Consider the following 24,332-nt stretch of genomic DNA (forward strand, 5'->3'; position numbering starts at 1 on the left):
CAATTCGGCAGAGGGGCCCCCCGCCGCCAAAGACCCCAGGTCCCCTGAATCCTCTGGGCGGCCCTGGATTCCACCCTCTCGCATTGACATTTTTTTCTAGTGTTAACAACGCTTAAATGAAAGAGTCTTACCGAAGGAGAAAAAAATCCCAAGTAACTTCAGTTCGCAATAGATAATTGGACATCCTCCGTTCCTCTAACATGAATGAGGTATCTGATCAGAACTTGAGAAGACGATTATTGAGCAGTACATGAGGACAGGAGTATCTGCGTTGGATGATCTGACATAAGTATCACAATTCATTTTTTTCTTTAGATTTTCTGTTAAGAATTCATTTACCTTGTCATAGACACAATATATGTCTGTCACCATGATCATGTCACATGCCTCTTCAAATTCATCCTCTGACTCCCCACTAGCTACTGCGTCAAACAATAAACTCTACATGTCCCTGCCCCTCCTCACTTATCCTCCTTTGTCAAGCTTCATGTTTAGAGCTGGTCAAAAGTTTTCATTGGACACAGAGTAGTTTGGTGGTTTGGGTTTTGGGTTGGTTTTTTTTTTTTTTTTTCAAAAAATGACTTTTTGTCAAAAACAGAAATTTCTATGAGAAATGTCTGTTTCCAAGGCAAATGTTCAGGTTTTGGTCAAAAAACTGAAAGTCAAGTTTTTGTTTGTTCTTGGCACTTGAAAACAAACAAATTTCAGGACATTTCCTACTGTTACCTTGGGTTCCATTTGGGACAGCATCAAGCATGTCATGCAGCAGAAAGAAAAGACAGTAGGAGCAATCCTTCTAAAGGAGTGTTGGAAGCCATTGGAAGCACAGAGGATGAGGGACTGAGGTTCAGTCTTGTCAGGTGACTCATATACCCAGACATTTTTCTGTCCAGATTATATCCTTCTTTTCTGGCATTTGTATGGTGCATAGGTGCCTAAGAAGTTTATAGGTGCAGTTTATAGGTATTTATAAGAAGCAAGGAAGATAGCTAGATTAGATACATCTACATCTTGTATTGCCACCTACTATATCTTCAATCATAATGTTTCAACTGAATCCTTTTGTTTTCTGAGGGCCAGATTCTGATACATCTGCTCATGCTTAGTAGTACCACAAATGCTCTCACTGTCTTTACTTGTGGAATGAAAGGGGATCCAACTTTAGCCCTAAATTTGCAACATCCTACTTACTACTATAATGATCATATTCTCTCTTCATTGTTTATTAGTATTTTCTTCTCCTTCATTATAATAACTCTTTTCAGTTTCCACTCATCAGCATCAGAAAATCTTCTTTCCTTCCCTCTTCCTGTTCATAGAAATGAGAAAGAATTGCCCCATTTATTCAAAATTAAACTGGCCTTATTTCAGTTTAGCTTAATTCACTTTGGAAGTGGATTAAACTAAACTGAATTTAGGCCAATTTACTCCTGAATAAGAACATCCATGCAGGGATTTAATGTGGTTTAACCAATCCACTTTAAATTCACTTTTTTAGTTTATTTGGATTAATTTTTTCTGAGTTCCCCAAGTAGACACGCCCTAAGGTGGATGGATTTGCCATAGCACCTGGGCTAATAAATATTGTGGCCAACTCATCTATTTAGAGGTGTCAATACCTATGTCTAGCATATCACCTCAGTTTTGGCTGTAACCAACTAGTAAGACATGTTATATCTCACTTCATCGTGTCTTTAAATAGCATCAATGTAATCTCATCAGGCAAAACTACAGGCTACAGCCATCGTACCACGTCGCCAGAAACCCAGCCTTGACACCATCACTTTTAATAACTGCTGCCTCAAATCCATTTTTTTCAAATCTCAGCAAAATGGGGCTGCTAAGACTAACCCTCCTACCTCATAGAGGCTTTGTGAGGATCAGTTAGTTAATGTCTGAACAGTACTTTGAACATGTACAATACTATATAAATAATTATTATTATCATTACCACAATACTGAAATTAGGCATAATTTCTCTTCTCTTCCATCACCTCATGACCATTCCAGTCTCGCTTCTTCACCCAGTATAGCACTGAAAGCGCCTTCTTCCACTCGTCTACTGCACTGAACAAGACTTCTTCATTGCTTATCCTTGTTGATACCAACGCAGTGTTTAACACTATTGACCACACTATTTTATTTAAATAATGCATGGCAGAAGGGCTACCAAAAGTGTGCGTGGTGAGGGGAGAGATGCAACAAAACCTGGCCAAATTTAAGTGGTCTTGTGACCCCATGCACCAGGTCACAATGCTACTCACTCAAATTTGGCCTGGTCACAGACTCTGCTATTACACCACCCAGCTCTGGGCAGGGAAGGGGAGGGAGACTGGGTGCCCACCTCCCCTCACTGAACTCTTGTTGTGTTCAGGTTCTCAGAAGTGAGGGGCATGGACCTTCTGTTTGAAAAATGAGCAAGCAATGGCCATTTGTCTCCCACTGCTCTGTCTCTGCTGCCCATGACTTAAATGCCTCAGACCTGTGCTCGTGCCTTCACTGTCATCTCCTCTGTTTGTGAATGGTCTAACCTCAATTCCTTTGTGACAGCTGCACCTGAGAGACTAGACCACTTTTTTTCCCCGAGCTGTTTTTGGCTCCTCTATCTTCTCTTGACATATAGTACGTTCTTCCACCTGAGTACACAAATGAACAGTTTAACCTTAGCTGTCACTTTTATGCCAATGACACCCAAAACTTTGTCTCAATCAAAATCACTGGCCCTTCCGTGATTCCCTCTTTATCTGTCTCAACACATCAACACCAGGCTCTGTATTGTGTCTCTTCAGATAACTGATACCAGGACAGACTTTCTTTTTCATGGGAAAATAAAAGCTTAGTCAGGCACTCTTGTTTGTTTTCCTCAAAAATGCTGGCCTGGCTTTTGTTTCTCAGGTACATAATCTAGGAGCCATCCTCGACTCCCCCTTGTTCCTTTTGTGCCTCACCTGGTTACATTTTACCAGCCATATCCTCAACTGGAGTAAATTAGTCTATTTCCACACAAATCAGTAAAGTAGATTCTCAACTGGTGTAAATCAGCATCTCTCCACTGACTGCAATGGAATCATGCAGATTTATGCCACCTCAGAACCTGTTCTCTGAGAATCTGTTTCAAAGCCAATAGAGCTACATTGATCTACACTAGCTGAAGATAAGCTGGCCTGTTATCACTTCTGCAAGATATTCCACATATGCCAATAGTTTTCTCATTCTGTTGAATCACTAATTCAAGCATATATCACTTCACACCCTAATTACTGCAGTTTCCTTCCTTATGTAGTCCTCCATATTGCTCACATCTATTCTCCAGTCTGTTCAGAACACTAAAACATACCTCCTCACCCAGGCAGTCAAATATGTTGGCATTATCCTCTCCCGAAAGACCTCCATTGAATTCACATTCTCAGCTAAGTTATAAGTCACATGAACTGTGTATCCAAGTTTACCTTGCTTGCACCACCTTCTTCATCAATTCCCCATCTCTTTCGAAAAGGCAGATCAGAAACACCAGCTCTACCATTACTGGAGTGTAGTGCTGAACGCTTTCAAATCCATTGGGAATAACACTCGGTAACCCAGGGAATGATGAGATATTGACCAAATGTAGACAGAGTTGGGATTTTCAAAAGTACCTAAGTGAAGTTAATAGAACTTATACACAGAAGTCACTTAGGTGCTTTTGAAAATCTCATTCTGAAGTTTTCTGACAGCTCTTTGCTGCGAGAAACAACAGAATCTTGAAACAGGCCATTAGCAACTTAAAAAACAAAACAACAAAAAAATAGTCTTAGCTCCCTAGGAGCAGCTTGGGAGCCTTAGTTGTACTTCAGCTGATCATTTCTTAAAGGCTGCAAACCTTCTTGAAGTTTTGTGCCATCCTACATTTCTGAACCTTGCAGTTACCAATGACTCAACTACATTTCTTTCATGGCACAAAAAGGTCACTATTGATTTAAGCCTGCCCCATAGCACAGAAATATACAAGCTAAAATCTAGAAAATATTGAAAGGATGTTGTTTGGTTTTTACTCTAGAATCTACAATGGTAGTCCAATCCCGATGACAACAATTTGGGGCTTTGTCTGTGTTGGAATGAAGTGAGAGTGGGAAGCGGTACAGGAACTGGACTCATGGGAGTGGGCCTTGCCTTGCTTGCTACAAAAAGGATTTGGATAAATGAAACCACAACACCTGGGAATGATGGGTTACCTTGTGAACAGTCCAAAGAATTCTGCACTGGGGCCACATAGGGTTACTCACTTTGCATCATCAGCGTGAACCAAAGCGTGATCCTCACCAGTGAGCTGCCAAGTAGCTGTCATTACCAGGCTTGTGAAGAAAGAAGATTGTTTTGACAGTAAGAACTGGAAACCAAATACAATTTTCCTAGCTTTGGCTACCCCATATAAGACCTTCTTCAATTCCAGAATAAACAGTGTCAGTCATGATTAATATTGTGATCATCATCGTTTTTTTTTTTAATATCTGATCAAAAATTTCAGATTCTCAGTTTTGGGGCCAAAATCTGCTCTCAGTTACACCAATCTGAATCTGGAAAAATTCCACTGAAGTTAACATAAACCTCCAGGTTTATGCCAAATGAATTTGAGCCCTGGACACCGAGCTCTAGAGTTGACTGAACAATTGAATCCCACATTTGTTTTCATCCTAAATCAGAACAAGTTAAAATATTGAACTTTCTGCAGAATCAAACATTTCTAAAAGTTCTGATTTGAAAATATTGAAACATTTTGTTTCGGGTCAGTTTGACTTTAACCTGAACCGCTGCAATGCCTGATGGAATTGTAGTTTGGGAGTCTCATGCCCCCATTGTCTCCTATGGGCTGGGCTGCCCAGCTACACTACACATCTCCCTCATATTAATTCACCTATTCACTATGCCTCAACCCTGATGGAGGCCAGAGCAGCTCTGTGATTAATGCCTCCTTCTCCCAACAACTGACAAAACCTAGAGGACTCCATTGGAGTTACAAGTTAATATTTAAATGCTTATCAACTTATTTTGGAGTTCGATGGAAGAGGCTTGTCAAAGGCAGTATTTATCTAGGTGCTGACCCTTCTTGGAGGAAACACCTCTAGGGATTAGAGGTAATTCATTCTCCTTGAGCATCCAATCCAAGGTTGCTCTGACCTCAGGGGAAGAGGCACTGGACATTCTGTGGATAGACACAAGAGTTGCCAAGAAGGGCACCACTTCCGATGGAATTGTAGAACTTTTCTGTGCACAAATAACACCTCGTTACTATCAGGTCAGCTGAGCTCACCAGCTCAGACTATAAAGATAATTTCATTTTAATCGGATGTGTGAGAACTGTTTCAAAGCTTTTAAATTTAATTCTAGATCAAGTGAAAGCCTTTGATAATGAAACAGACCAAACTTATTAAGTGAGCACATTAAAAAAAAGCTTTAGCTGTATGGAAACCTATGCTGCATCTTAAACTGTTTCATTCTCTCATTCATAAATCATTAATGATGGGCTGAGCTGAACTCTGATCAGAATTTCCAGGTATATCACGTTTGTCACGAGTCACCTTGGGAAGGATTTTTCAAGCCAGTCATTTTTAAAGGAGCCATGGACATCTATAAACTAAGGGTAGGAGAATCCTGGACCCACTGAATTCAGTAGAAAAACTCCCATCAGCTTCTAAGGAACTGGTATTTCACCCAGTAGCTTTTGAATCTACACTTAGCAAGAACAGTTTCCTGCCTACAAGCATCACAGCCATCTATGGTGGGGCTATAACTATGGCAGCCAATGAGAGTGAGCATTTGCTGTGAGCTCCTCTTATTGGTTGCCAAATGTATTTTGCACAGAAAACACCAGCTGAACTTTTTCACCTACCTTTTTTCCAATCTCAGTTGGGTAGTGTGATGGGGTATGTACACCACACAGATAATGAAAAAATGAACTGGAGACAGAGAGCAATTAGTGCACCCGGTTGCACCTGGGGGTGGGCTATGCTCAGCTGACGATAAAGCCCAGCTGGGGCAGGAGCTGGGCGATGAACATAAAGGGAAGCAGACCATATGAGAAGAGAGCTGCAGGGAAGGGTAGAACACTTAAGTTCCTCTCAGGTTTCTAGAGAGTGGGGGGAAGGCCTAGAGAGAGGCAGCTGTAGAGGGAGCTCAGGGAGGGTCTGTGGGAAAGAGCCAGATGGAAGGCCAAGGTAGGAATGAATCCAGGCAGGCAGTAGAAGTCTGAGAGAGCAGACCTTAGTTACTTGCCTAAGGGTTCCTTAAGTGGAACCCAAAAGAGATGAGAGGGCTAGGGTTCCCCTACCGGTCCATTGGAAAAGGCGGCGCAGAACCACGCAGATACAAAGAAAGCTGGCCGCAGCTGGAATCCTCTCTTCTCCAGCCCCTTCCCCGTGCTGGGTCAGCAGGCTTCTCCCCACCCGCAACCCTGCCCCCTCCTTCATTCGCTCCTCAGCTGACAAGCTGAGGGCTCCAGCCTCCAGCTCTGCCAGCCCAGCCATGGGGAGCCCAGAGCGGCGCAGCCGGTCATTGGCAGCGCAGCAGCCCAGACCACTGCAGCCTGGAGTGGGATCCTTCCCTGGACCCTGCCTTGCGCTCACTGTCTCTCACACTTCCCTAACACACACACACACACACACACACTGTCTCTCTGACACACAGACTGGCTCTCACACCCACATACACTCTGCATCTCACCAATCATAGTCCCCCAATACAGATTGGTGCACACACACACAGTCTCACACTCCCCAACACACACTATATCACACAATTCCCCAACACACAGTCTCACACACACACACACACACACAGTCTCTCTCTCTCTCTCACACACACACTGGCTCTCTCTCTCACACACACATACACACACTGTCATGCACACACACGTGAGCGCGTGCACACACACACACACACTTGTATTATTGTTGTTATTACTGCTTGGTACTTCCTGTCAAAATGCTCGTGGTGAGCCAGGAGTGGCGAGGAGCTGCAGGAGGGCCGTGGGCTCTGGCAAGATGCAGCCCCCATGTGACAGCATGAAGCCTGCCTTGAGCCACTGCCGCAGCGTCTGCTGCATACAAGCTCGGTGTGTGTCAGCAACGGGGGGCAGTTCTGGGGGGGTCCACGGGTGAAAGTGGTGTCTATGCCCCCTTGACACACTGAGGTCAGCAGTGCCGGCTGGGAACCGCCTTCAGTGGAGCAAAGGGGCACCAGTTTAGTAATACTGCATAGGGCCCCATAAATCCTCTAGAACACATCCACAGCTTGGATGGGTCATTCAGTCCTTTGTTCAGAGCTTCAGTTTGTAGCAAAGTTCCTCCAGAGGTAAGAAGACAAAATGGTGAGGATTGAAGACAAAATGGAGAAGATGCAGCTGCCTTTTTATAGTCTTTTGCCATGTGGCCTGTGCTTCCTTTGTTTGAAATACAAAGTGACCAGCACATGGCTTGGATGCCTTTTCTGTACATAGGCATGCCCGTGCATGCCTTGCTGAGTCATAAGGTGTATCCTCTGCCTTCTCTCAATGGGTCAGTTGTATAGCTGATGGTCCTTAATGGGTTCATCAAGCAGGCTAGGCAAAGCTGATGCTAACATGTCTGGGGATGTCACCCAGAAGCATAGCACAAGTTTGAAACACAGACAGACAGACATATCTATAACTCATATTACAAAGGTGATACAAACACATAAATAAGATTCTCATATTTGGCAATTCATAACATTTTTGCAGATATCTTAGATACAATATCTGGCACAACTCATTGCAATTTATATTATCATTCATTATATCCTCAAGTGTCCCCCAGATTCCATACAGCATCACACCTGGGTTCCCCTACAAACAAATAGGAAAGTGGCCCATTTAGAGGGATGGATTTGAAGACTGGGATCATTTGATACTGCAAAAGAGGGAAACACATAGTGATGTGTCCAGAGAGCCAAGCAATGAAGAGAAAGCCCCCTGAGTCATGCAGAGAGAAAAGGAGGCTGTAGGATGCATGAATGAGCAATGGAAGCAGGTGTCAGATCTGGAGGGAGCTAATTCCCAGAGCAGCCAGAAGGAGGTTCCCTAATGGTTATTTTACCCTGTTACAGTCAGAAACACTGAAAGCTCTTAAAGGCTGTCCTTGAAAGAGTACCAGACCAGGTTTGCGCAAGCAAGTAGTTCAGATGTGGGTTCAACCCACTGAGCGACCAGAGAGGTTGAAGTGTTCTCCTACTGGTTTTTGAATGTTATGATTCCTGATGTCAGATTAGTGTCCATTTATTCTTTTGCGTAGAGACTGTCCAATTTGGCCAATGTACATGGCAAAGGGGCATTGCTGGCACATGATGGCAGATATCACATTGGTAGATGTGCAGATGAACGAGCCCCTGATGGCATGGCCAATGTGATTAGGTCCTATGATGGAGTCATTTGAATAAATATGTGGACAGAGCTGGCATCTTGAAGCAAATGCTCACCAGCAACCACACACCACACAACAAAAACACTAACCCAGGAACTTATTCTTGCAACAAAGCCCGATGCCAACTCTGTCCACATATTTATTCAACACTTCAACCTCTCTGGTCACTCACTAACAGAATCAAAGGTGGCAATTTTGCAACAGAAAAACTTCAAAAACAGACTCCAATGAGAAACTGCTGAGCTTGAATTAATATGCAAACTAGATACCATTAACTTGGGTTTGAATAGAGACCAGGAGTGGCTGGATCATTACACATATTGAATCTATTTGACCCATGTTAAGTATCCTCACACCTTCTTGTCAACTGTCTAAAATGGGCCATCTTGATTATCACTACAAAAGTTTTTTTTTCCTCCTGCTGATAATACCTCATCTTAATTAATTAACCTCTTACAGTTGGAATGGCTACTTCCACCTTTTCATGTTCTTACTGTATGTTCCATTCTATGCATCTGATGAATTGGGCTGTAGCCCACAAAAGCTTATGCTCAAATAAATTTGTTAGTCTCTAAGGTGCCACAAGTACTCCTGTTCTTTTTTCATAGAATAATAGAATCATAAAAGATTGGGGTTGGAAGAGACCTCAAGAAGTCATCTAATCCAATCCCCTCCTCAAAGCAGGACCAACATCAACTAAATCATCCCAGCCAGGGCTTTGTCAAGCCGGGCCTTAAAAACCTCTAAGGATGAAGATTCCATCACCTCCCTAGGTAACTCATTCCAGTGCTTCACCACTCTCCTAGTTTTTCCTAATATCCAACCTAGACCTCTCCCACTGCAATTGTCCTTGTTCTGTCATCTGCCACCACTGAGAACAGCCTAGCTTCATCCTCTTTGGAATCCCCTTCAGGTAGTTGAAGGTTGCTATCAAATCCCCCTTCACTCTTCTCTTCTGTGGACTAAACAAGCCCACTTCCCTCAGCCTCTCCTAGTAAGTCATGTGCTCCAGTCCCTGATCATTTTCATTGCCCTCCGCTGGGCTCTCTCCAATTTGTCCACATCCTTTCTATAGTGGGGGGCACAAAACTGTATGCAATACTCCATATGTGGCCTCACCAGTGCTGAATAGAGGGAATAATCACTTTCTTCAATCTGCTGGCAATGCTCCTACTAATGCAGCCCAATATGCCATTAGCCTTCTTGCCTTCTTGGCTTCTTGGCAAGAAGGGCACACTGCTGACTCATATCCAGCTTCTCATCCACTGTAATCCCCAGGTCATTTTCTGCAGAACTGCTGCTTAGCCAGTCCGTCCCCAGCCTGTAGTGGTGCCTGGGATTCTTCCGTCCTAAGTGCAGGATCCTGCACTTGCCCTTGTTGAACCTCATCAGATTTCTTTTGGCCCAATCCTCCAATTTGTCTAGGTCACTCTGGACCCTATCCCTACCTCCAGCGTTGTCTACTTCTCCCCCCAGCTTAGCGTCATCTGCAAACTTGCTGAGGGTGCAATCCATCCCATCATCCGGATCTTTAATAAAGATGTTGAACAAAACCGGCCTGAGGACCGACTCCACTTGATACTGGCTGCCAACTAGACATCGAGCCATTGATCACTACCTGTTGAGCCCAACAATCTAGCCAGCTTTCTATCCACCTTATAATCCATTCATCCAATCCATACTTTTTTTCAATTTGCTGGCAAGAATACTCTGGATAATTTTAAAAATAATCTGGATAGTTTCAAACCAAAATTGAATTTTTGTTTTGTTTGATTTTTTTTTCTTCCCCTCACCAAAATGAAAAACCAAAAAAATATTGGGTCAAGTTTCTTCCCCCACACCTCAAAAAAACAAACCATTCTAATACCTCCCAAATGTTTTTTCAGCCAAAACTAGTTGCTGAATTTGACCCAAATTTGTGAATGGATTTGAGGCCCCAAAAAATTCATTTTCTGACAAATTTACTATTTGCCAGAAAAAAAATTCACCTAGTTGTAATGAATATAACTTTCAATTAATCTCTCTGTAACCTGCAGTGCTGTTTCTATGGGTAGGTGGCACTGGGCTACGATTACCCCTAGACAGTGGAGTGCAGCAGTTCCTGGTGCATTGTGGGACAGCAATGGGAGGACTATTTATCCCCCTAGAGTGAGTTCACATGGGCAGTTAATTAGGTGAGGATTTACACACACATTCTTCGGGTAACTGTCATCAATGGGAGGCCATCAAAAAGTTGATTTGTAGCAAATACATATGGACATCTCTTATTGTAGTTGATTGTTCTGTCTAGCACAGACAGGGCAAAGAATGAGCCTGAGTGTCTAGAGTGAGCAATATTGTGTGTTTGTTAGTTTTGACTTTACTTACTGCCTCTTTTATATCCCTTTTGTGTGTTGTTCATCTGGAAGTTGCTACTTTCTTGCTTCCTCTGTCAGCTTTTTTGTCACCCCATTACAGGGTCACCTGTGAAAAGCTTTGAAGGTTTGACTCAGAGACATGGAACAAAAAAAATTTTCAGGTGATAATGTTTCCCAGTAGGAGAGTGTTTGGGCTGTTGGAAAAGTAGTTTGCTATGAGAATATAAAATAAATTTTCAGGATGAACAAGGGAATTGTTTTGTTTCTTAGCAGTGTCGAGTTAGTGATTGCCTGGGGGAAGAGGGGCAGGTTCCGCTGAAAATCAAGCTGGTTAATGCTTGGATTTTCCCTGTATCTCTGCTCTAAAAAAATTCTTTTCCAGTGTGCGTCCTTATGGATGATGGAAAACTCAGCTCAACATTTAAAGCATGCAGCCTGGAGAAATGGCTACATGATATAGCAGGATATTGTTAGTGAAAAGACTTGGTGGAGGTTGTGGTTGGATAATATCCAAAGATCAGGGGCCAGATCCTGACTGGTTTAAAAGAACGTAGCTCAACTGAGATAAATAAAGCTAAGCCAACAAACCTCAACTGAGGAGCTGAGCCCAGATGCTTATCTAACCTTGTGGGTCAGCAGAATTGGGCTGGGAATCTAATGAGAACAGCCACTCCTGAGAGGTCTATAGCAGGATGTCTTTGGATAAGCCATTAAAACAACTACCATGGAGCTTGGTTTAATGTATTAGTTAATAATTATGGGAGCACCATTCCCTTCCACTGGTGGAAAAATCAGTCTAAGTATTTGTGACTAGTGTTGTCTAGTGCCTGGTCTTCAGGTTTTATGCCTTATTTCTACAGATGAGCGTAGCTAACAGTCTTCTCTCCCTCCTTCACTGGCCATCACATACAGTCCCCAGCTAAAACCCCTCCAATGCATCATCAGGGATCTACAACCCATCCTGGACAATGATCCCACACTTTCACAGGCCTTGGGTGGCAGGCCAATCCTCGCCCACAGACAACCTGACAACCTGAAGCATATTCTCACCAGTAACTGCACACCGCACCATAGTAAGTCTAACTCAGGAACCAATCCATGCAACAATCCTCGATGCCAACTCTGCCCACATATCTACACCAGCGACACCATCACAGGACCTAACCAGATCAGCCACACCATCACCGGTTCATTCACCTGCACGTCCACCAATGTAATATACGCCATCATATGCCAGCAATGTCCCTCTGCTATGTACATCAGCCAAACTGGACAGTCTCTACGGAAAATGGTCACATTGGGGAAGAAAACTACCAGAGCCTCACCCGGGATAGTGATTGGGGTGTGCTATAGACCGATCTTGTGCTTGATCATGGGGACTTTTACTTTCCCGGATATAGATTAAAAAAAAAATGTAATAATAATAATCATGAGCTAATTAGTTTCCAAATAAATGGGAGGATAATCAAGTGTGCATCTGAGACTAGGGTGTCACGATCAAAAAAGAACTACTAAAAAAAGGCGACTAGTTAGGAAGTAGTTGGGGCTAACATATTAGGGATCTAAAGGATCAGATGGATGACTATGAGTAGGCAATGTGATGTGGCGTTAAAAAAGCTAATGGTCTCTTGGGATGCATTAGCGGGGTATTTTCTAGTAGGGGGAAGAGGTGGTGCTAGTCCGTTATATAAGGCATTGAGTGAGACTCTGTTTGGAGTTGTGCAGTTTTGTGCCTGCATCTTGCAGGAGGTCAGACTAGATGATCATAATGGTCCCTTCTGATCTTGAATTCTATGATTCTATGATTCTATGAAAAGGATAAATGGACACAAATCAGATATTAGGAATGGCAATATACAAAAACCTGTAGGAGAACACTTCAACCTCCCTGGCCACACAATAGCAGATCTTAAGGTGGCCATCCTGCAGCAAAAAAACTTCAGGACCAGACTTCAAAGAGAAACTGCTGAGCTTCAGTTCATCTGCAAATTTGACACCATCAGCTCAGGATTAAACAAAGACCGTGAATGTCTTGCCAATTACAGAACCAGTTTCTCCTCCCTTGGTTTTCACACCTCAACTGCTAGAACAGGGCCTCATCCTACCTGATTGAACTAACCTCGTTATCTCTAGCTTGCTTCTTGCTTGCATATATATACCTGCCCCTGGAAATTTCCACTACTTGCATCCGACGAAGTGGGTATTCACCCACGAAAGCTCATGCTGCAAAACGTCTGTTAGTCTATAAGGTGCCACAGGATTCTTTGCTGCTTTTACAGATCCAGACTAACATGGCTACCCCTCTGATACTCTCCCTCAAATGGAAGGGCCAGTAGCACCTAGAGACCCTAACCAGGTCATGGTACCTCTGTGCTTGGTCCTGTACAGACTGTCATGGCCCCTCGATATGCTGTTCCTTCTGAGAATTCTTTCTAGTCCCTGAGTGCCCCTCTTTCAAGTGACAGGCCTGTGCCTCCATTTCCCTGTGGGGTGGGATCCCACAATCCAATCATTCTTCAATTAGGTCTCCAGGTTACACCCCCTGGTCACCAACTGTGATAGCTACCAGGCCCAATGGGCTTGTATCCTGCAAGAGTTTTCCTTTGTGAGCTTGTAGACAGGAACAATCTGCAGTCACTCAGAAGCAGCTTCTTCAAAACAAAGTATGATTCATTTACCAAAAGGTTACACAGCTCTTAGAGAAATGGATTTAACACAGAGGCCTATAGGCATACTGTCCTAGCTATGCTTAGCATTCCCACCATTGGCCTGACTTAGCCTGGGTACCTCTAGGGCACATACTGTCTTCAACAGCATCTTGTACACCAAGAATTGTCTTTGATTGGGCCTTGTACATTACTGGGCCCATTGGCAGTGCTTGACACATAATGCCTTCATCAGAAGTCAATTATTATGCATCTTTTAGCGGTAAGGGAAGTGCTTAGGAGCTGACTACTTCATCTGACCAAAATGAAAATACTAAAGATGTCGCTGGCTCTTTCTCCAATTTTCCTTTGGAGAGGATGAGTTTAAGAGAGACGACCTGTGCCTGACCATAGTAGGGGAGCACAGTGAGAGGAGCAGCTTCAGCAGATGTTACTGAGCATGCTCAGTCTGTGTGATCATGCACAGTATAAATCAAGCAGCAAATTTTTTGGGGGGGAGCACGTGACCCAACGTGACCCCCACACACACACACATGTTGCCTCTGGTTCAGAATGTTTGAATTCCCCAAACCTTCTTGGTTTGTGCAAAGAATACAAGAGAAAAATTCTCATCTGAGACAGATTCTGTATCTGTCACTCCAATAGGTGGGTAAAGAGAGGAGAGGGAAAGATCAAGAGGTTAAATGATGTTATTAACAAAGCAGTGGATTTTTATCTAAAGACTATATAGAGGCTTTATTGTGAGAATTGCTTAAACTGTGGGCCAAATTGCTTTTGCTCTTCTCAGCAAGGTAAGGCAGATAGTGCACAAAAGGCATCTCTTTGTGCAGAAGATGTCTGATATTGACTCTGAGTTACATTCCTTTTCCAAAAGTGTTTTTTATGTTTGGCAAATGCCAGCATTGGAATCAACATCCTTTTGTGCTTCTTGGCTTCTCAAAAGGGCCCTTTTATTATTTTTCTCCCAACCTCAGGATTTTGTATGTGAACATTCTGAAAGGCCAGCCTATTTTTTGTGTCATAAAAGCTGGGGGGAAATGAACTCGTTCACTTATTTGATTCATTGGGGCAAATTTAGGAAATGGATGCAACTCCACAGGAAATCTCAGAGCCAAATTCAGCAGTGGCATAAAACATGGTGGCCTAAGTTACTCACTGATCAGAAAATGTGTGTAAGTGGCACAATAGCATAACTAGTATTGAATTGGCATTTGATGGGTGTGCAAAACAAAGACAACTAATTTGACAAGGGGGCAAGTGAGTGGCAGGGAAAAGCAACTAATAAGAGATGACAAGATGAAACAGCCTTTTTCCCAATTTAACACATGCCTACATCATTCTCAGTTCTTGATTTGATCCATGGAAGCTATATAGTGTGATGAACACACAGCCTGACGGGGGAAGAGGTGTCACACCACCCTGGGTAAGAACAGGGAGAGATTGTATCTCCTGAGGCACAATCTCTCCTCAGCCCACTCTGAGACTAAATTCTGTGTTATTGTGGCAGAGTGCAGGGAGTTAACAGGTGAGCCTGCACTCTGATCACTCTGGCACTAATTAGCTTCCCCAGAGAAGATTGATTGGAGAATGACACGTAGATATCTAAAGACCAAGTTAGCCCATCAGCACAAGACTGATTTAAAAGGGCACAGGAAGAAAGGGCAAGCAGAGAGGAGCAGAGACAGCTAAGCCCAGAGCCAGAGAAATCTCCTCGTAGGCTCTGGGATAAGGGCTGAGGGTACAAGGAACATAAATAGCACTGCTGCTTGAAACTGTAACAGTGTTGGTGGAGGGACCATAAATAAACAGCCTGGTGTGGATATCCAACCAGTGGCATCTGAGCAGGTTTCTACAGTGCAAGAAGGCAGGAGAGGACCTCACTCTGCTATATGTGGGGGCTTGTCAGGGATCGTGATTCCCCCATTGATGGCAACAAAGGAGACCAGAGGAGGACATGAGAAAGAGAGAGGAAGAAAGACTAATAGGGCCAGGATAAAGGAAAAGATCTCTTGCCTCTCATGGTTGTATGACACTGTAAATAGAATTGTTGCACAGGACTGCAGGAAAGTGCTGGTTGATAAAACACAAATGAAGCAGCCAGCATTGGTTACAATCAGGAGCTGTCAGAGCCATTTGTATGAGAAGACAAGAACGGTGGGCTGTGCACTGTCACGGTTATCTTAATCCTGTTCCATCAGGGGATTTCTGGCAGATCAGGAGTGGACTGGGACTCAAGAGCTATGACTCTCCCGATGTGCTTACTCCTCTTCCATTTCTAATTCATACAGCAGGATATTGGTCATAATGATTGTAACTAGCAGATAGCTAAATACCTTTTCACACAGATATAAATCTATATTAAAGGCCAAATATAATGTTTTTAGTGTCAATTCTTTGGATGTTGATATAATAACTGTAGAATTTGATCCATCTAAACTTCTTCAGTGTTGTTTATCATTTCAATAGGGAAGGGATGCTAATTAAATTTGACAGCATTTGCATATGTAAACTGTGATAATTAGATGAAAGATTTCTCCATGCAATTCTAGAAGGCACTAGCAGAGATTATTAAAGAAACATGAGAGTTATTTGGAGTAAACAGTCTGTAACTTACCCAGAAACCATAATGTTAAATGTTTTAATTTTCATACATAAATGGCTATAAAACAACTTTTATAGAAACCTGAGGTCCTCACTTGGGCCCTGATCCAAGGACCACTGAAGTCAATGGGTGTCTTTCCATTGACTTCAATGTGTTTTGGATCAGCCTATAATTTGTACTCATTCCTAACTCTGGAAAAAACGCCCTTGGAAGTCAGTGGGAACTTGTCTGAATAAGGATTGAGTGAAAGTTGAGGAAGGACATCTGAATTTGGCTCTTAGAAAGAAGAGACTGAAATAACCTACAATATTATGTCATCTAACCATCCCAAGTGACATTCCAGGATTGATCCCTACAGTATATTAAGTTTGTTGTTCATACCAGTTTTGAATGACTGAAACAATAAGGCCCAACAACCTGTTATCTAGGGAAAGAATTCTACAGTCCATTCTAATGTGACTCCTGTGGCCTGAATCTATAGAGAGTAAAGAGCTCACTACTGCCTTCTGTTGAACAGAAGAGCACAGTCACAAGTTCCATATGAGAGGAGCTCTCCGCCACCACCTATTAGTGGACAGGGGCAGGTACAGCTACAGCATTCATTTATATATGCTTTCTACCCAGAAAGCCTCCAAATAACACTCTGGAGACTTGCCTGAATTATTCACAAACTTTGAACTGACTGGACAGTGGGACTGAACAGAGAGGGGGGGGGAGGGACATGGGCTCCAGCATTGTAGCATAGAAACCTTTAGCAGAGTCCTTATGTCTTTGATCCCACTTCGATGAAGATTTTGCAAATGGATGGCACAGAGAGTTAAAGGACTGACAAAGATACAGGGTGGGAGGGGGTATTTCTTATTCAATTATAGATATCATTGCTGTATTTTTTTCCAGTTGATGCTGTGACCTCTTGTCACCTAATAAAGTCTTTCTTTGTTTTATACATGGACTCAGTGCTTGTGAGGAGGGTGTAGAAAGATGTGCAGAAAGAATAGCAAATATAGCAGGCGACCAGCTTGGCTTAACAGTGAAATCTTCCATGAGCTTAAACAAAAAAAGGAAGCTTACTAGAAGTGAAAACTTGGTCAGATGACTAGGGAGGACTATAAAAATAGTGCTCAAACATGCAGGGGTGTAATCAGGAAGGCCAAAACACAACTGGAGTTGCAGTTAACAAGGGATTTGAAGGGTAATAAGAAGGGTTTCTACAGGTATGTTAGCAAAAAGAAAAAATGTCAGGGAAAGTATGGGACCCATAATGAATGGAGGAGGCAACCTAGTGACAGATGATGTGGAAAAAGCTGAAGTACTCAATGCTTTTTTTGCCTCAGTCTTCACAGACAAGGTCAGACCCCACACTGCTGTCCTGGGCAACACAGTATGGGGAGGAGGTGAGCATCCCTCAGTAGTGAAGAACAGTTTAAGGACTATTTAGAAAATCTGGACATGCACAAGTCCAGCTCTAATGCATCCAAGGGTGCTGATGAAATAGGCCAATGTGATTGCAGAGCCAGTGGCCATTATCTCTGACAACTCGTGGCGATCGGGGGAGGTCTCGGACAATTGGAAAAAGGCAAATATAGTTTTCATCTTTAAAAAAGGGAACAAGAAGAATCGGGGGAACTACAGACTCACCTCAGTCCCTGGGCAAATCATAGAGCGGGTCCTCAAGGAAACCATGTTGAAGCACTCAGAGGAGAGGAAAGTGATCAGGAACAGTCAACATGGATTCACCATGGGCAAGTCATGCCTGATCAACCTGATTGCCTTCTATGATGAGATAACTGGCTCTGTGGATATGGGAAAAATGGTGGATGTGATATACCTTGATTTTAGCAAAGCTTTTGATGCGGTGTCCTACTGTATTCTTGCCAGCAAGTTAAAAAAGTATGGATTGGATGAATGGACTATAAGGTGGATAGAAAGCTGGCTAGATCATCGGGCTCAACAGGTAGTGATCAACGGCTTGTTGTCTTAGTTGGCAGCCAGTATCAAGCGGAGTGCCCCAAAGGTCGGTTCTGGGGCCAGTTTTATTAATTATCTTTATTAATGATCTGGACGATGGAATAGATTGCACCCTCAGCAAGTTCCTGGGTGACACTAAGCTGCAGGGAGAGGTAGATATGCTGGAGGGTAGGGATAGGGTTCAGAGTGACCTAGACAAATTGAAGGATTGGGCCAAAAGAAATCTGATGAGGTTCACAAAGGACAAGTGCAGAGTCCTGCACTTAGGAAGGAAGAATCCCATACACTGCTACAGGCTGGGGACCGACTGGCTAAGCAGCAGTTCTGCAGAAAAGGACCTGGGGATTACAGTGGATGAGAAGCTGGATATGAGTCAGCAGTGAGCCCTTGTTGCCAGAAAGGCTAACAGCATATTAGGCTGCATTAGTAGGAACATTGCCAGCAGATTGAGGGAAATGATTATTCCCCTCTATTCAGCACTGATGAGGCCACATCTGGGGTGTTGCATCCAGTTTTAGGCCCCCCACTACAGAAAGGATGAGGACAAAGTGGAGAGAGTCCAGCGGAGGGTAACAAATATGATTAGGGGGCTGGGGCACATGACTTACGAGGAGAGGCTGAGGGAACTGGACTGGTTTAGTCTGAAGAAGAGAAGAGTGAGGATGGATTTTATAGCAGCCTTCAACTACCTGAAGGGGGGTTCCAAAGAGGATGGAGCTAGGCTGTTCCCAGTGGTGGCAGATGATAGAACAAGGACAATGGTCTCAAGTTGCACTGGGGGTGGTCTAGGTTGGATATTAGGAAACTCTGTTTCACTAGGAGGGTTATGAAGCACTGGAATGGGTCCCTTAGGGAAGTGTTGGAATTTCCATACTTAGAGGTGTTTAAGGTCCGGCTTGACAAAGTCCTGGCTGGGATGATTTAGGTGGGGTTAGTCTTGCTTTGAGCAGGGGGTTGGACTAGCTGACCTCCTGAGGTCTCCAACAAATCTTCTATCATTCTATGATTCTGTGTATTGCCTGTTAAAGGCATTCAGGGAAGTTTAGTTTTTCCCAGGTTCCTGGGTGGGGGCTCAAGCTGGTGGTGTTCATTAATTGTAAGATGAATCCCTAGTTAATTGAACCTGGCTATTGTTGCTGCCACCATCAATAGCCAGCATAAGTGTCATACTAATAAACCTAATTTCTAAGTAAGGCAAGTAAGGCAATGAACAGTTGTTCATTGGAAGGGAATAAGCACTGATGGATGAAAAACTAAGACTGATGTTGCTTTGGGTCAATGGTCAATAATATCAGGGAAGTACTGGAGGGAAAAGTTCATGGACTCATCAGAAGATGTGTGCATTGTCCAAAGCGTCTCTCTAGAGAGTCACAGAAATTAGATGTGGAAAAAGCCATGATGGGTCATCTAGTCCATCTGCCTGGACTATGCAGAACTAATCCCTACAGTGTATTTCCAAGGGTTCTATTGAGTATCTCTAAAGCCAAACACTTTGGTCCAGGATACGATCTCATTTGTGTTGATATAAATCTAGAGTCACACTGGCCTGGATTTTAAAGAGTCTTGTCTCTGAATGGGAGCTCAGTGCCTAACTCCTTCAGGCCTCCTCAAAAATATCAGTATCTAGTATTTAGCCCAAATTGACACCAACATAGCTGAGATCCGAATCTCACTCTTTGTCTGTAGGTGAATGAAATGTTTATAAAGTCACACAGAAAAAGTAGTAAGGGTTGAAACTGAAATCATGCTGTAAATAACTTACATAATAAAAGATCAATGATAGAAAAACATTCCCAGGGTTTTCTTTATGCGATTACAAAAAAGTCTCCACTGCATATAAAACTGAAGTTTGCCACTGCTGCTAGTCACATGGTAAGCTGGGAATTGGACAATAAGGTTTGAATTAATTGATAAATCAGTCCTTTTTTTTTTAATTTCACAAAATGTGTACTAATTGATGTAATCAAAAAGGTTTTAGGTCCAACCTTTAGTCTGATGGTTGGCTCTACATGACACTTGTGAAAAATCCACAAGTAATAGATCTCACTTTCTGGTAATGGCAAGACTGAATAAAAAACTCTCAAGCATTAGCTACACTTTTGCAGATCTGGCCTTTGTTAAATTAGCAGCAATATCTTAAGACCATTAGAATGATTATAGCCAACTGTAATAGTCTGTGCATGACAGTAAAACTCCTAGAAAATGTTCAGTTATGTGCCAAATGACAGTACCTGGAAATAATTAAGGTAATCAGGTTACTGTAGTTGCATGGGCATCTTCCCTTAATAAATCTAGGAGAACACTTTATCAAGTAGCACCTGTTTTTATTGGCTGCCATTACCAAACCTCTAAGCTATTGCTTAATTGCAGTAAAGGAGGGAGTTCTCAATTGCTTCCTTAACATCTGCAACAGGGACAGGAAAACCAGCTCAGATGAAATAAGAATCAGCTTGAACTTTTGCTCACATTTTAAACTGGACTTGAAATGAATTGTCCCAAAAAGTTTGATGCTGTGTTTCATCTTTTCCTCTGCGCCTGCTGATTTGCGCCAAGACAAGTTGCTGAAGAACCAAATTATCATGAGAGAAGTATTTGGTTTTTGTTGGTTGGTTGGGTTTTTTTGTTTTGTTTTGTTTTTTTGCTGTTACTTCCTGATTTATCAAGGTTGAAATGTGAAATCTAGTGAAACAGCTTATTCTCTCATGAGAGTTTCAGACTGCGATCCAGACCAAGGAGCATCAGAATGGCTAAGCATCTGCCATATGGTGGGTAAGCAGCTGAAACCTGTGAGGCTCATCCTAACCCAACGGAACCTTCTAAGGTTCATCCAGCACTAACTCTCACATACAGTTCACTTTATTTATTCCTTATCAATGTACAGTGGATAGTAACATGCTGAGCAACATAAGATAGACAGCAAAGAGAAATTCTAGTCAATTCTATACATTTGCATCCAGATATATTACAGTGACGATACTGCTGCTGTAGTTACCCAAACTCTCAGACTTCTGTAATTATTTCCAGGTACTTTCGGTGAGATTCACAAGTGACTTAGGCTCTTGTCAATTTAGGTGACAATGTCCAACATTTAGATGCCGCCTGCATTCACAAAACATCTGCTGAGCTGCCATTGAACTCTGTGGGTACCTGAAGTGCCTATGTTTCTGCTGTTAACATTTTCAAAGCATGGTGCTTGGGCATGCACTCAGCAGCTCAACACCTAATTCACAGGTAAACCCCAACAGGATTCCCCAAGCTAAGCATTATCCTTGTCTGTTTTGCCTTCAGAGCCCAGGCTGGTAGATGTGCTTAGAGCTAATGTAAATCTGCACTAGCCAGACCTGGTACAGTTCTTATAAACTTTACCCAGTAGTTAACTCACCTGGGATGTTGAAGACCCAGGTCCAAAGCCACTGGGCTCTGTAGTCGATCTCACTCTCTGGCCCAAAATTCACTACAAGATGCATCTATGTAGATTGCAATCTTTTGAGGGCAAGGAATGGTGTGCACTTGTAACTTGTACAGTGTGTCTGCGCTTCTCAAATAATATCTAAGGTAGCATTAGCCAAAGCAAGGCTAAATCTAAGTTCTGTTAATGATGACCATAAACAGTATTATGTATTTTTGCAAAGCATTTCAGTTCCTCCAAAAGAGAACTTAATGCTTCCTCTTAAATGTCATTTTAACTTAAATCGGGTTAATTACTCATTGGCCAAATTACCAGCATGTACCTTATGATGACTTGGCTTCACACAGAGTGACAAAGAATATCATATACAAAAACCCAAGCAATAACTCACAAAGACTAGATTCAATCCTTGTGTAACTCTAATTACTATAGTAGAGCCACACCAGGAATGGATTTGGCTCCAGCATCCTTAAACCTCATTCATCCTTATATAGTCAATACCTTTCAGATTTCCTCTTTTATATGTACATCACTTACATTAAATATGTTCCTTCTGCCCACTTCCCAATTAAAATGTTCCTTGCCTGTTTCGTTATCCCACTCGATTTCACATTTCCGTCTCATCGTTGCTCACAAGTATCTAGTTTGTTAAATAATTAACTCAAACCATACATATTCTTGGATGTACGGAGCCAATTATCCTGGCAGAATAACCTTTACGTAGAGTAAAAATCTGCAATTTCAGTTATTTTTAAACCAAGTACTTTTAACAATTTGTCCTTCTTCTGAAACCTCCTTTGAAAATGTACCAGGACACAAAACAAGATGTCTGTTTTGCCCAGAGAGTGCTTTTAAATATTCAATTGTCCTGATCGTTTTTTTGGCTGATGACTTTCTTTCTTTATGTGTATGAAGAGGTCCATCAATGGCTATTAGCCATCGATATCCATAGCCTCTGTTTGCCAGAAGCTAGGAATAGGTGACAAGGGATGGATCACTTGATGATTACCTGTTCTGTTCATTCCCTTTGGGATACCTGATATTGGCCACCACGGAAGACAGGATACTGGGCTAGATGGACCTTTGTTCCAACCTACTATGACCGTTCTTATGTTCTTAAACAGATACTTTTTTTATAGTGTGTATTATTTGCAGGGCCTAAAAATGGAATGGCTAGATGTGGGCCTTCTAGGATCCTGACGCAGATTGCCAGGGCAGGATGATGTGTTCAGAGTTGTGCTGAGCTGACTCCACAGTGAGGGAGGCAATGTTGTATAGTGAACATGGCACTGTGCAGGGACCCAGGAGACCTTGGAGCTCTGCCACTGGCCTGCTCTATGACTTTAGCAAGTCACTTCCTTCCTGTGCCTCTCCTCCCTCCCACTCCTCCTCTGCTTGGACTGTAAGGTCCTTGGGGCAGGAAAGATGTATTTCTACAGTGCCCAATGGAATATTGCCTCTCTGTACTAATATAATATAATTCATAATAATATTACAAAATGATAACCAGCCTGCAGTCATCAGAAAATGGAGATGACTTCCAATTTGGCCATGAACCAACTTCTGATTATTATGACTTTTCATATCTGATGTTGAATCACAGGCACACTCTTGGGTTTTCTTCACAGAGGTGGAATTTCCATTCTCTGGGAAATTCTGATATTTTGACATTTAGTTTCATTCTGAATCAAGATAAAATCCTCAAAATAGCCAGCAATAATACAAAGAAAACAAATAGTTAAAGTTATTCAAAACATCAAAATATTTCTGTTTGCCAGAAGCTGGCAATGGGCGACAGGGGATGGATTACTTGATGATTACCTGTTCTGTTTGTTCCCTCTGAAGCACCTGGCATTGGTCACTTTCAGAAGAGAGGATACTGGGCTAGATGGACCTTTGGACTGACCCAATATGGCTGTTTTTATGTTCTTAGAGACAAGGTGGGCAAGGTAACATCTTTTAGTGGACCAGCTTCTGTTGTTGGAAGGTACAAATTTTCAAACTACACAGAGATTTTCTCCAGGTCTGGGGAAGGAAATCAGAGTTTCTCCCCCAGACCTAAAGAAGAGCTGTTTGTATCTCAAAAGCTTGTACTTTCCACCAGCAAAAGTTGGTCCAATGAAAGATCTACCTATGTTGTCTCTTTCCTGTGCTGGGATCAACATGGTTACAGTAACAGTTCAGACAAAATATTTCAGCTCAGTCCGTCATTCAACTGTTTCTGTGTGAGCTGTCACAATGCCTCATGGGAGTTGTAGTTTGGGTGCCTTATGCTCCCATTCTCCTCTATGAGCCAGGCTTCCTGCTTAGACTACAACTCTCATTGTGCACCATGGCTTCAATATTGCTGTGCAGCAGTTCAGTCAGAGAGGAGACCACAGGAGATGGGAAACAGAGTCAACCAAGAGGGAGCCCAGCCATAGGGAAGATGGGAGGTATGAGGCACCGGAACAACTGAGGAAGGTAGGCAGATGTGGTTCAATGTCAAACTAAGATGAAATCAAATGTTTTGAATCAGTTTTACAAACTGAAATGTTTTGATTCAGGAAGATATGACCTGAAAAGAAATATTTAATTTCAATTTTCCCAAAAGGGAAATCAAAAAACCTTTTGCAAAATCAAAACTCTTTCTCAATAAAAATTTCTGTTGAGCAAAAAACAACAATTTTGAGAGAAAATTCTTCACGGCTGTATTAATTAATTCTAACTTAGTACTACAGTCTCTGTTCAGCTCCCAAACAGCTGTCTTCTAACTCGAATAAATGTAACTAAAATTTTCAATCACTGGTTACAATAATGATGTATCCCCTTATATCTGTTCAGAAGCATTCCTAGCCGATAACCCACAAAACATAAGTAATCTTTGGCTCGATTCTCCTCTGCTTCTCACCATGTGAAGTTATTTACACTGTGTAGGCA

The 24,332-nt window shown here is 42.5% G+C and overlaps 1 long non-coding RNA gene across 1 annotated transcript; it reads right to left on the reverse strand.

Annotated features, from left to right (window-relative positions):
• Window positions 1-1,210: 1,210 nt before the first annotated feature.
• Window positions 1,211-2,190, reverse strand: LOC120408446. The gene is made up of 2 exons (XR_005600692.1): window positions 1,952-2,190; window positions 1,211-1,309 (listed from the first exon to the last, which is right to left on the reverse strand). It is a non-coding gene; the product is annotated as an uncharacterized LOC120408446 (long non-coding RNA).
• Window positions 2,191-24,332: the final 22,142 nt, after the last annotated feature.

The sequence above is a fragment of the Mauremys reevesii genome, linkage group 6, assembly GCF_016161935.1.
Source record: "Mauremys reevesii isolate NIE-2019 linkage group 6, ASM1616193v1, whole genome shotgun sequence".
Lineage (NCBI taxonomy): Eukaryota > Metazoa > Chordata > Testudines > Geoemydidae > Mauremys > Mauremys reevesii.